Source organism: Mustela putorius, unplaced genomic scaffold (assembly GCF_011764305.1).
Source record: "Mustela putorius furo isolate JIRA1106 unplaced genomic scaffold, ASM1176430v1.1 tig00000127_pilon_pilon_pilon, whole genome shotgun sequence".
In the NCBI taxonomy this organism is placed as follows: Eukaryota; Metazoa; Chordata; class Mammalia; order Carnivora; family Mustelidae; genus Mustela; species Mustela putorius.
In genome coordinates, this window is record NW_025421288.1 from 1,254,921 (window position 1) to 1,267,544 (window position 12,624).

At 35.1% G+C, this 12,624-nt stretch overlaps 1 pseudogene; it reads left to right on the forward strand.

Moving 5' to 3' along the window:
- Nucleotides 1-9,357: 9,357 nt before the first annotated feature.
- LOC101688674 lies at nt 9,358-10,250 on the forward strand (annotated as a pseudogene).
- The last annotated feature ends 2,374 nt before the right edge of the window (nt 10,251-12,624 follow it).

The following is a 12,624-nucleotide window of genomic DNA, read 5'->3' on the forward strand; positions in this document are numbered from 1 at the left end:
CTGTTCTTTTCATTCTTGTGACATATTATTTTGTCATTGAAATTGTGAGTCTTTCATTCCCTTCACCTATTTTGCCTATCCCTTCATCCTTCTCCACTCTTGCAAACACCAATTTGTTCTCTGTATGTATGAACCCATTTCTGGTTTCTGTTTGCTTGTTTTTAAAATTTTCACATATAAGTGAAATCTTTTGCCGCATTTTGAAAATGTTCCATACCAGTCCATACAGATCATTAAGTTTTTTTTCTACTCCATATTACTCACTTATAAACATTTACTAAATTAAATGTATTAATTTCTGTTCATGTTATTACTAATGTTTTTCCACAAAAAAAAATTTGCAGTAATTATGTTTGTGAACATGTGCAAGTATGAGTTCCAAGGAGTGGAATTGTTGATATATGTATTTGAAACAATAGTCAGATAGTTAAATGTCAGTATTCATAGTTACTGTCAAACTGTCATCTTGGATTGTAGTAGTAGCTAAACTGCCTCTCGACGTCTGTCAGAGATTTTGTTCCACATTCTTAACAAACCATACCTGATAAATATTTATAGCTTAAGACAATGATTAAATTATAATCTTTTTCATATTATTGAGCTTATCTATGATTTGTATTTCTTTTTCTATGGATCATCTATTAATACTTATGTATTTTTAATTCAATCATTGATTTTTTCTGGCTAGTGGTATGTTTTTAATTTTTGAAGAGTATGTAGAATGCTTTGGGCATAGAAAAATATTTCTCATTCATTTAACTTTTTTTTTTTAAGGGCTTTTCAGTCATACCAAAATATTCTTCAACTGTATTTTAGTACCTAATTACTTAATTTTTTTTTAAAGATTTTATTTATGTATTTATTTGAGAGAGATACAGTGAGAGAGAACATGAGCGAGGAGGTCAGAGGGAGAAGCAGACTCCCCATGGAGCTGGGAGCCCGATGTGGGACTCGATCCCAGGACTCCAGGATCATGACCTGAGCTGAAGGCAGTTGTCCAACCAACTGAGCCACCCAGGCGCCCCCTAATTACTTAATTTTTAAAACATTTTTGAGGGGTGCCTGGGTGGCTCAGTGGGTCAAAGCTTCTGTCTTTGGCTCAGGTCATGATCCCAGGGTACTAGGATAGAACCCTGCACTGGGTTCTCTGCTCAGCAAGAATCCTACTTCCCTTCCTCTCTCTCTGCCTGCCTCTCTGCCTACTTGTGAACTCTCTTTCTGTCAAATAAGTAAAATCTTAAAAAACAACCACAATCACAACAACACATTTTTGAGGTTGGGGCATCTGGCTGGCTCAGTCATTAATCATCTGCCTTTGACTCAGGTCATGATCTCCAGGGTCCTGAGACTGAGCCCTGCATGGCGCTCCTTGCCCAGCAGGGAGGCTGCTTCTTCCGCTCCCACTCCACTTGCTGTGTTCCCTCTTTCTGTCTCTTTCTCTGTCAAGTAAATAAATAAACTCTTTAAAAAATAAAACATTTTTGATGTTGTATATCATACATTAGAACTTTTGCATCATAAGAATTTTATTTGATATAGGAGCTAAAGAGGGATAGAATTTTAATTGCTATTCTAAAATTTAGGGTGTTTTTAATAGTTATATAATCTTCTTTGTATCATTAACTTAAAATCTTGACTATTATATTTTAACTACCCATATATATTTGGATCTGATTCAGGACTCAATTCTGTTCAATTGGTCTCTTTATTCATGTTCCAACTGATATGTAATATAATTGCTTTGATATATAACACATTTTTATATGTGATAAGACTAATAGTCCTTCATTACTCTCCTTTTTCAGAATTATGCATAGTCTTGCATATTTACATTTCCAAATCAAGTGTAAAATGGTATAGTTAGTTTGCATTTAACTAAGATAAATAAATTTAACATTTAAAATAAGCTTACAATGAATTTTAATAAGTTTATCATGGTTTAGTTGTTAAAAGAAAAAAACAATTACTATTTTTAAGAAGATTCATTTTAGGAGGATTAATTTAGGAAGAGTTTACACCTTTTGCCTACTAAAACTCTTATCCATGAAAGGGGTTTTCTTTCAACAGGACATCTTTCATGACCTTGGGCACTGCTTCCATTTTCTTCCTATGTGACTCATCCCTTCTAAATATATGCTATTATTCATCCATGACACTGCCCCCACCCCACCTACCACGAAATGCTACTTGGCACATTGCTGTAAGAAAAACCATCTCTTTCAGGAAGTGTGTGACTTAAGTCTTTGCTGAGCATCTGTGCAGCCATCTGTAAAGCTCTGTACTATGAAATCATCACAAGTGACAGGGATATAGCTTCCTCTTTCAGTTGGCATGTGCTAGAGGCTTTGTCCTTGCAACCATTTCGGTTCTCTTCACAGTGTGCCTGCCTGTGTGTGGCTCCATTGTCATAGACCATTTGTGCATGACATAAACCTTTGGCTGAAACTCATCTGCATGGGCACTCATACCTGTGGTATCTCTGTTTCTGTCAAAAGTGGGTTCATCTGCTTGTGCAAATATTCCTCTTGATGGCCTCCTAGTTGCTCATCATATGCTCACCGAGGACCTGTAACTTGGAGGGGAGAAAAAAATCCATGCATGTGTCTCTCATGTCACTGTTGTGGTCTTAATATTGTGTCCTGCATATTTATGTATTTGCACCCAGTCACCACCTTGTCCACTGATCAAGCTCTGACTGGGCTGTATAGCATGGTGATTCCCTTGTTAAACTTAAACCTGCACTCAAAAATTTGGAGGTGAAAAATGCCATGAGGAAGTTCTGAAGTAGAAGATGTAACTTTGAGAGATATCCATCACTTCCTAAAATAAATTTGTCTATTAAATGGAATGAGAAAAGAAGATAATTTGTACAGAAGCACATGAATAGTATTTGTCCCAAGTATGTTTATTTTGACATATAGGCACTGGGAAGACAGATCCAGAGGGGGATTATTTGTCATTATAAAAATATCCTGTTTAGATTTACCTATTGTCTAGTTCATGGTCAAAGTTCAATGTCCTGTGAGGATTAGTTAGATTTCTTGCACAAAGCAGATTGTCAGGACACATAGCTCTGGAGATTTGAATTTACTTGTTTAGTTGTTGGGTTTTATATGTACCATCAACAGGAGAATGTAAAGCCAATGATGTGTATATATACTCTAGCCATTGAGCTGTAGTTTATGTTGACATAATTCACCTGTTAATAAAGGCAACTTATTTTTTAAATGTAGTTTTTAACTTGTAGTAAAATACAAATAACAAAAATCACATTTAAAAATTTTTTAATTAAATGTTTACTTTTTAAATTAAATTTTAATTAAATTTTAAAGTAAAATTACATTTGTAAATGTACAGTCCAGTGGCATTGAGTCAATTCAATGATGATGTCAATTCAGTGATGTCATGATGGTTAATTAAATTAATTGACTTTTGTAATGTGGGCACCAGCACCATCCATCTCCAGAGATTTTTCATTTTCCCATACTGAAATTCCACACTCATTAAACATTAATTCCCCATTCCCTCTCTCTGGGCTTTAGGCAGCCACCATTCTGTTTTCTTATTGCTTGTGAATTTGGCTACTTTAAGTAGCCAAATATTGTGTGGAATCATACAATATCTGTTTTTTTGTGACTGTCTCATTTCACTTGGCAGAGTGAATTACAGGATATGTATGTTTTAACGCATGTCAGGATTTCCTTCATTTTTTAAGAGTGAATAATAATCCATTCTGTGAATATACCTCATTCTGTTCATACATTTACAACACTTTGAACACACTTTGGTTGCTTCTACTTTCTGGCTACTGTGAATAATACTGCCATGAAAATGGGTATAGAAGTACCTATTTGAGACTGTGATGTCCATTATTTTGTGTATATACCACAAAGTGGAATTGTGGCTCATATAATATTTTTCTGCTTATTTTTTTAGGAAGTATCATAGCATTTTCCATAGCAGCTACATCATTGTGCATTCCCACCAGCAATGGAGAGTTGTTCTGATCTCTACACTGTCTTACATGTGTCACAATTTTAACATTTTGTGGTCATAGCTCTCCTGTTGTGTGTAAAGTAGTATTGCATTATGGTTTTGAAATGTATTTCCCTAATGATTAGTGACATTGAGCATCTTTTCATGTGCTTATTTGGCATCACATATCTTCTTTGGAGAAATGCCTGTTGAAATCCTTTGCTCTTTTTTAATCAGGATGCTTCTCTCTCTCTCTCTTTTTTTCTTTCTTCCTTCATTTCTCCCTTCCTTCCTTCCTTCCTTCCTTCCTTCCTTCCTTCCTTCCTTTTCTTCTTCTTCTTCTTCTTCTTCTTCTTCTTCTTCTTCTTGTTATGTGTGCTTTTAAGATGTATAAATTTGTTACGTATTCTGGATACCAGCAGCTTATCAAATAAATCAATTTCAGATATCTTCTTTCATTTGTGGGATGCCTTTTTCTCTGTTGATAGTGTGTTTTGATGTAGAAAAGTTATTAAATTTGATAAAGTGTAATTCATGAGGTTGTTTTTTATTTTCTTGTCTGTAGTTTTGGTGCCCTACCCAAGAAATCATTACCAAATCCAAAATTACGAAGTTTTCTTCTAAGAGTTTCATAGTTCTAGGTGGTAGTATAGGTCTCTGATCCATTTTGATTCAATTTTTGTGTATGGTGTATATGATTAAAGGTTGAACATTCTTTTGCATGTGTATGTCCAGTTTCACAGTACTATTTATTGAACCATCTGTCCTTTCCCAATGAATGCTCTGTTATCTGTTGAAAATCATTTGAACATGCAGGCAAAGGTTTATTTCTAAGATCTGTATTTTATTCCATTGTTGTGTCTGCCTTTATGCTGATATCACAAAGTTTTGATTACTGTACTTTTTAGTTATTTTTAGAACCAGGAAGTCTTCCAATTGTTTGTTTGTTACCACAGGATTATTTGGCTACTGGGCATGCCTTGATTTTCCATCTGAATTTTAAGATGAATTTTTCTATTTCTGGAAGAAAACTTTTTTTTTTTTTAATTTTAGTAGGAATTGCTTTGAATCTGTAGAGCACTTTAACTAACACTGACAACTTAATAGCATGAACCATATAAATTCATGAATGTTTTTCCTCCCTTTTATTTGTGTCTTCCAGAATATCTTTCAACTACACTACAGTTTTTCAGCATAGAAGACTTTTGGGTCCTTGTTTAAGCTTATTCTTAAGTATTTTGTTTTTTTCGATGTTCTAGTAAAAGATTGTTTTCTTAATCCTCTTTGGATTATTAATTGGTAGCAACAGAAATTCCATGTTTTCTTGATTAAAAAAAAACTTTCATAGATGGGATGTAACTTAATATAGTAATGGTCATATATGATAGATCCACAGCTAACACCAAACTCAGTAGGAAACGTTGAAAGCTTTTCCACTCTAATCAAGAAAAAGAGTGTCCATGCGCACCACTGCATTTCACAATACCATTGGAATAAAAATATCTGTGAAAAATTTAGCTTTTTCTACATATAGGTCATGCCGTCAGTGAAATGAGAACAAGTTAATTAGAATTTTTACCTAATTTTACTACCTATAACAGTGATTCTGTGGTAGCCACTCTCTATCCTTTACAACTCAGCTTTAACATGACATTTGAAGAAAGGCCTTCTCTGATCACCTTCTCCATAGAAGAATTCTCCCTGAGTACTTTCTTTTCTCTCTTATTAGATGGTGACTGTAATTAGTTTATCAAATTGTTCCTTTATTTACTGACTTTATTATGAGAATATAAGGTTCCTGCAGAAAAGACCTTGTTTGTGATTTTGCCCTGTTCATTAATTGCTGTATCCTCACTCATAACACATTTCTTGTTAACATAGATATTCCATTAAAAAATTACTAAAAAAAAAATAATTAAAAAAACTGAAAAACAAAAACAAAACCTTGCAAAGACATTACATTTAAATTTGTGAATATTTAATATATGTAACCACACTTTTAGACAGAATAGATTCAGTATTAAATAAAATGAAGGAAAACTAACTATGGGGTCACCTGGGTAGCTCAGTGGCTTAAAGCCTCTGCCTTTGACTCAGGTCATGATCCCAGAATCTTGAGATCAAAACCCGCAATGGGATCTCTGCTCAGCAGGGAGACTGCTCACTCCTCCCTCCCCTTGCCTGCCTCTCTGCCTACTTACCTACTTGTGATCTCTGTCTGTCAAATAAGTAAAATCTAAAAATAAATAAATAAATAAAAACTTACTCTGATAAGTGGGGAAATAAATGATAATATTATCTCTACCAGAAAAAATGACTGGTTGAAATTTTATTCTTGACTGGCAAAGGTCTGATAATGGTTTGAAGACTATTTTTTTTTCTCCATATCATGTCTTTGAATGTCTTCATTATATGATTTAGTCTAGTATTATCTTTACATTTAAATGTACTTTCAGATTTTTGTGAAAATTCCAGTAAATGCAATTAAACAAGAATCAGTATTGGACACTTTCTAACTCTAGGACTTAATGATAAATGGGATTAGAAAGGAAGAAAAGTCTACTGATCTTTGACCCTATAGGGAAGAAGACACTATGCTCTAAAGAACTGATAAAATTTTCAGAAGGTCCTTCATAAGCTTAAAGCATTACCTATGAAAAATGGGAAGCCTCTCAAAATTTCAAGTCAACTCTTCTGGTCAAACCGATACCACAGAATGAGAAAGACTAACCAACTGAATGGTATTTTATTTTTATTTATTTATTTATTTATTCATTATTTATTTTCGGCATAACAGTATTCATTATTTTTGCACCGCACCCAGTGTTCCATGCAATCCGTGCCCTCTATAATACCCACCACCTGGTATTCTGACCTCCCACCCCCCACCCCTTCAAAACCCTCAGATTGTTTTTCAGAGTCCATAGTCTGGTTCACCTCCCCTTCCAATTTCTCCCAACTCCCTTCTCCTCTTTATCTCCCCATGTCCTCCATGCTATTTTTTATGCTCCACAAATAAATGAAACCATATGATAATTGACTCTTTCTGCTTGAATGGTATTTTTTATTTAGAAATTAGTAACAAAGTAGTTGTTTGAGAAAAGTCTCTTTGAGAAATTGCTGGTGGCTTTCTCTTTATGTAAGGATAGGATTTCCTTGTTTCTTTTTTTGTTTTTTTGTTTTTGTTGTTGTTGTTGTTGTTTTGTCATTGTTGTGGTTTTTGTTTTTGTTTTTGTTTTTGATACCTTTCCTAATGTGATAATCTTTGTTTTGCTGTGTGGAATATGGAATTCCTATGAAGTAATCTACAGTGCAAATAAAAGTGAAATCTAAATAATCGGAAAACTCCATGGATAAAATGGATAGACAAATGAAATAAAATATATCCTCAAGTAATAATGCAGCTTTTTGTCCTCTCTTATCAACCTGGATGACAGAAGAATTCCAGGTCCCTGTGAATGAGTAAAACATGTTCCTTCAGATTGTGGATATGCCTACATAAGGTAAAACTAACAGTAAATAGTGGAAGCCAGGCTTTGCAATTGTGTGACTATTTTTTTTTTTTTTTTTAAAGATTTTATTTGACAGGCAGAGATCACAAGTAGGCAGAGAGGCAGGCAGAGAGAGCAAGAGAGGGAAGCATGCTCTCTGCTGAGAAGAAAGCCTGATGCAGGGCTTGATCCCAGGATCCTGGGATCATGATGTTAGCCAAAGGCAGAGATAATGTGAGCACCATTTCAAATTCTAGTTTTATCACTTAGGGTGAAGTTGGGAAAATTATTTAGATGTTCAGATTCTCAGTTTGTTCAACTACAGAATGGGAATTATAGTTCCTGTTACTGGAAATATGAAACGTGATTAAGTTATGATTGAGAGATTGGAATCCACTCTAGATGTGATCAGGGAATGATCAGCTCAGAATCAGATTCAAAAAGGATTATTTGGGCTGCATCCAAACAAACTGGTGGAGGATAGAATGAAAGGGAAAGGACATTGGAGATGGCTTGTGCAGTAGGCCAGAAGAAGTATGGAGAGAAGGGAAATGACCAAGTTTGTGATCTATTTTCAGGGGGGATAATAAGATTTGTTAAGGTATCAATATGTGATATGAGAACAAGAAAGGTATGGAAGGCACAGTGATGTTTCCTGTCTGAGCAATGACATGGAAGGTAGTACCATTTAATAAAATGTAGAACCCTATCATTATGGTGAGATTTAAAAAAATACTTTTGTATGTACTGAGTTGGTATCCAATTGGAAATATCTATAGTTGGTGATGTTCCCTATATAAAGCTTAAAAATTAAAGGAGAAAGAAACTCTGAAGTACTTTGGATGCATTCATTGGTTAGGAAAAGGGGGCATATCCAACCAAAAACCCTAAGAAAGAGGTCTCAGTGAGGGAAAAGACAATCCAGGTCAGTGACTTTCCATTCCTATTTATCCCACTCACTTTGAATACATCAGTTACCCTAAATTGGTCTCAAGTATAAACTGTGCACACTTAGATGCAATTCCCTTGCCCTTTTGTCCTTCTACTTCTCCTTTAAATTTCAGGAAGGAGTGCTTCCTCTGTAAAACCTTCTTTGCTGTTTGGTTGATATATTCTTACCCTTGACCTTTGCATTGTGTGACTACCTTTATATTGGCACTTATTTTATTGAATATTATTATATATGCTATCGTTGAGTGTAGTGAAAGACCCCTCTCCCCTTGCTAAAGGCTTGTTTTAGCAACCTGATGTCCCCACAGCACCCCCTCTCCCCTTGCTGAAGGCTTGATTGTCCCCATACCCGGATGGCAACACATACCAGGATGTCTATTGTTTGTGATCACCCAGTCTGTCAAGAGAAAAGACAAATGAGGAATAGAGTGTACCTGGGACTTTCCAGAGTGCTGAGCCAAGGCCCACCAGAACAAACCTTTGTGTCCTTGCCTTAAACCAGTGCCTGACAATGCTTGATTTAAGTTAACCAATCAGATCCCTGTAACCAAGCATCTGCTTCTGTAAACTCGCTTCCTGCCACCCCAACCTTGCCCTATATAATCTGCTCCCCAATTTAGCCCAGTGCGCTCAGCCCACAAAGGCTGATGCGTCAGCAGGCGCCTGTGTAACCAATAAACCTCTTGCAATTTGCATCCAGTGGAGGCGTGCTGTTTGATTCTTGGGTGCAGCTCCAGGGTCTTTCAGTAGGAACCCACAACTTGTTCAACTTGGAAATCACAATGTCTGTGACACAAATAGGTACTCCTGCCACAATCTTTTACACAATCTCTTAATTGAATGAATCAATAAAAGATTAACCTTATAATGCATTTAAATGGTTTCTCTCCTGTTTTGTAGATCACCTGGTTCTAATAGAAGTCACTCCCAACCACACTAGATGGACCTAAGAAACAGTGTAACTTACTTTGACCTCTTGGGCCTCACCCGGGATTCAAAGGAACAGAAGGTCCTTCTGGTTATGTTTTTGCTCTTCTGTATTTTGACTGTGGTGGGCAACATGCTCATTGTGGTGACTAGCTGTCAGTAAGACCCTTGGGTCACCTATGTACTTGTTTCTTGCTAACTTGTATTTTATGGATGTCACTTATTCCTCTTGCATTTGCCCCAGATTGATTTCAGATTTGCTGTTTGCAGAAAATACCATATCCTTCTAATCTTGTATGACTCAGCTATTTACTGAATACCTTTTTGGTGGCTCAGAGGTCTTCCTTCTGCTAGTGATGGCCTATGACCGTTATGTGGCCATCTGGTAAGTCCTTGCATTATTTGGTGATCATGAGGCAGTGGGTATGTGTTGTGCTACTGGTAGTGTCCTGGATTGGAGGTTTTCTGCATTCAGTAATTCAAGTTAGTACTATTAATGGGCTCCCATTTTGTAGTCCCAATATCATTGACTATTTTTCCTGTGACATGTACCCCTTAATGAAATTGGTTTGTACTGACACATATGTCATTAGCCTATTAGTGGTGGCTAATGGAGGGATGATCTGCACTATTGTGTTTGTGCTCTTGCTCATCTCTTAGGGTGTCATCTTGCACTCTCTAAAGAACTTTAGTTTAGAAGGGATGCAGAAAGCCCTCCAGACCTGTGGTTCCCACATCATTGTGGTGGTCTTTTTCCTTGTTCCATGTATTTTCATGTATGTAATACATGCTAAGACCTTCCCCATTAACAAATCATAGAGTGTGTTTTATACAGTTGTAACCTCCATGCTGAACCCACTGATCTATGCTCTGAGAAATTCTGAGATGACAAATGCTATGAAATAAGTAAGTGCATCATCTATCATGAATGAAGCAATTTAACATTAGTGTCAATCTCCTCAAATGTTAAAGTCCATTTTACTGTAAATGCATTTGCAGTCCTAGTCAACAAATAATGTGCAGTGAAAGAGTCAAATATTTATAGAGTTATACTAATTCATAATTAATTGCTATGTTTACTTTTGTTACTTTTCATCTCATTCATAATTCTATTTTTGGTCAGTTTCTTGTCTTTTATCTTTATTCTTTTCATTTTTAAAATATTTCTTTTATATAGTCTATCTTCTCTATTTAATTTCTTTTCATATGAAGTTTTTTTGTGTAACATTTTACTTTTTAAGATATACCTAGGCAAAAAATAGATAAAATAAATCTTAAAAATAGAATCCTTACCAAAAGGAAATGGTGTGGCATGAACATCCTATCTGTCCCTCACCAGAGTCTCCCTGTTCTTCCATATACATCATTGTACTGAGATTGCTATTGTTCCTAAGATTGTTCAATTAATAATCTTTGCTTGCAAAAATCATATTTTCATGTATGTGTATTCCTTTCTGTCTAACTTCTGAATTTACTACTTCGCTTCCTGAAAATCTTTCCATACCGGTATATAGATGTAACTCATACTTACGTTACTCCTACTGCCTAAAACTACTTCTTCTTTTTTTTTTTTTAAGATTTTATTCTTTTATTTGACAAAGAGAGGGATCACAATTAGGCAGAGAGGCAGGCAGAGAGAGAGGGGAAGCAGGTTCCCAGCTGAGCATAGAGCCCGATGTGGGCCTTGATCCCAGGACCCTGAGTCCATGACCTGAGCTGAAGGCAGAGGCTTAACCCACTGAGCCAGCCACCCAGGCGCCCCTGCCTAAAAATTCTTAATAAAGATATAGTTAAATTAGTGTTTCCAGTATTTGTCACATCTTCCTGATTCTTTTTCTATGATAAATAGCTTTGTAGTGAAGTCTTTTAGAGATTCTCTAATTATGAGTTTTTAGCAGTGCAATTGTTTGACCAATTGGTAGGTATATTTAAAATCATTGACGTTCACAGTTATTGCCAAATTGCCATCCATAAGCGAGTACCAAACTACGCTACATCCCTCAGTTTAGAGTTTGTGCACATTCTCAACAAGTTCTCAATGAATATTTATAGTATTTGAGATTCTGATTGTTAAAAACATTGTATTTCATTTTTTACTGTAATTGAAATTCAGAAAATATAATTGAATTTGATTCACATGCTTAAAATTATTTGTATTCATCTTTTGTAAATTATCTATTATTGACTTTTCCATGTTTTGTTTGATTGTTGCTCTTTTCCATATGAATTTTTATGACTTAATCATGCATTAAAGACATTATCCCTTTCACCATGTGTACGTATTTTTCTAGCCTAAGATTTAGTTTGGATGTTCTTATTTTGTGTTGAATATATTTCATCATGTAGAAATATTTTACATAGACATAATCAAATCTATTTTTTTAAAGATTTTATTTATTTATTTGACAGAGAGAAATAGATCACAAGTAGGCAGATAGGCAGGCAGAGAGAGGGGAGAGGGAGAAGCAGGCTCCCCCTGGGCAGAAAGCCCAATGCGGGGCTCAATCCCATGACCCTGGGATCATGACCGAGCCAAAGGCAGAGACTTTAACCCACTGAGCCACCCAGGTGCCCCCATAATCAAATCTATTATTTCTATGACATTTGTATCTTTCTCAGAAAGACTTCCCTATTTCAATGTTAAAAATATTCTTCCACATGATTTTCAACATTTAATTGTTTAATTGTCCCATGGTTTAATATTTTATGCTAAGTTTTTGATCCATCTACACTTTGATGTAACCATTTAATTAGGGATTAAATTTTATTTATTTTTCTAGGTGGGCATTTGTTGAGGTATATACTTATTTTTTCCTACCATTTAAGACATAATGAAATTACACTTAATTTGTAAGACACTTAAATATGTGAAAAGCTTAGTACTCCTTACCATTCCTTATCAGAGCTGTATTTATTCTTTAAACATATTTATGTTTGAAAATAAAATTTTAATAGGCCACTCTAGTAAAAGTTATGTTTATTTTGTGTTTTCAGTATGATTTGATTTAGAAATAGTTAATAGCTTTAGAGAAATAAGAATTCTCATCCAAAAGCTGGGTAGTTCTTTTCACCTAAGAAGCTTTTTTTGGTTTTTATATAGACCCAGTATATTTCTTTGTAAATTTAGTTTTCTTGAGTAAACTTATTTTAAGTTGTTTTGCAAATAGAATCTTATCTTGTACTTTCCAAGTGTCTGTTGTTTCAATGTAGAAAATCTGCTTTTTCCCAGTCTTATATAAGATGTAATCTTCATAGTACATCATTCATCCTTTTTAGTCTA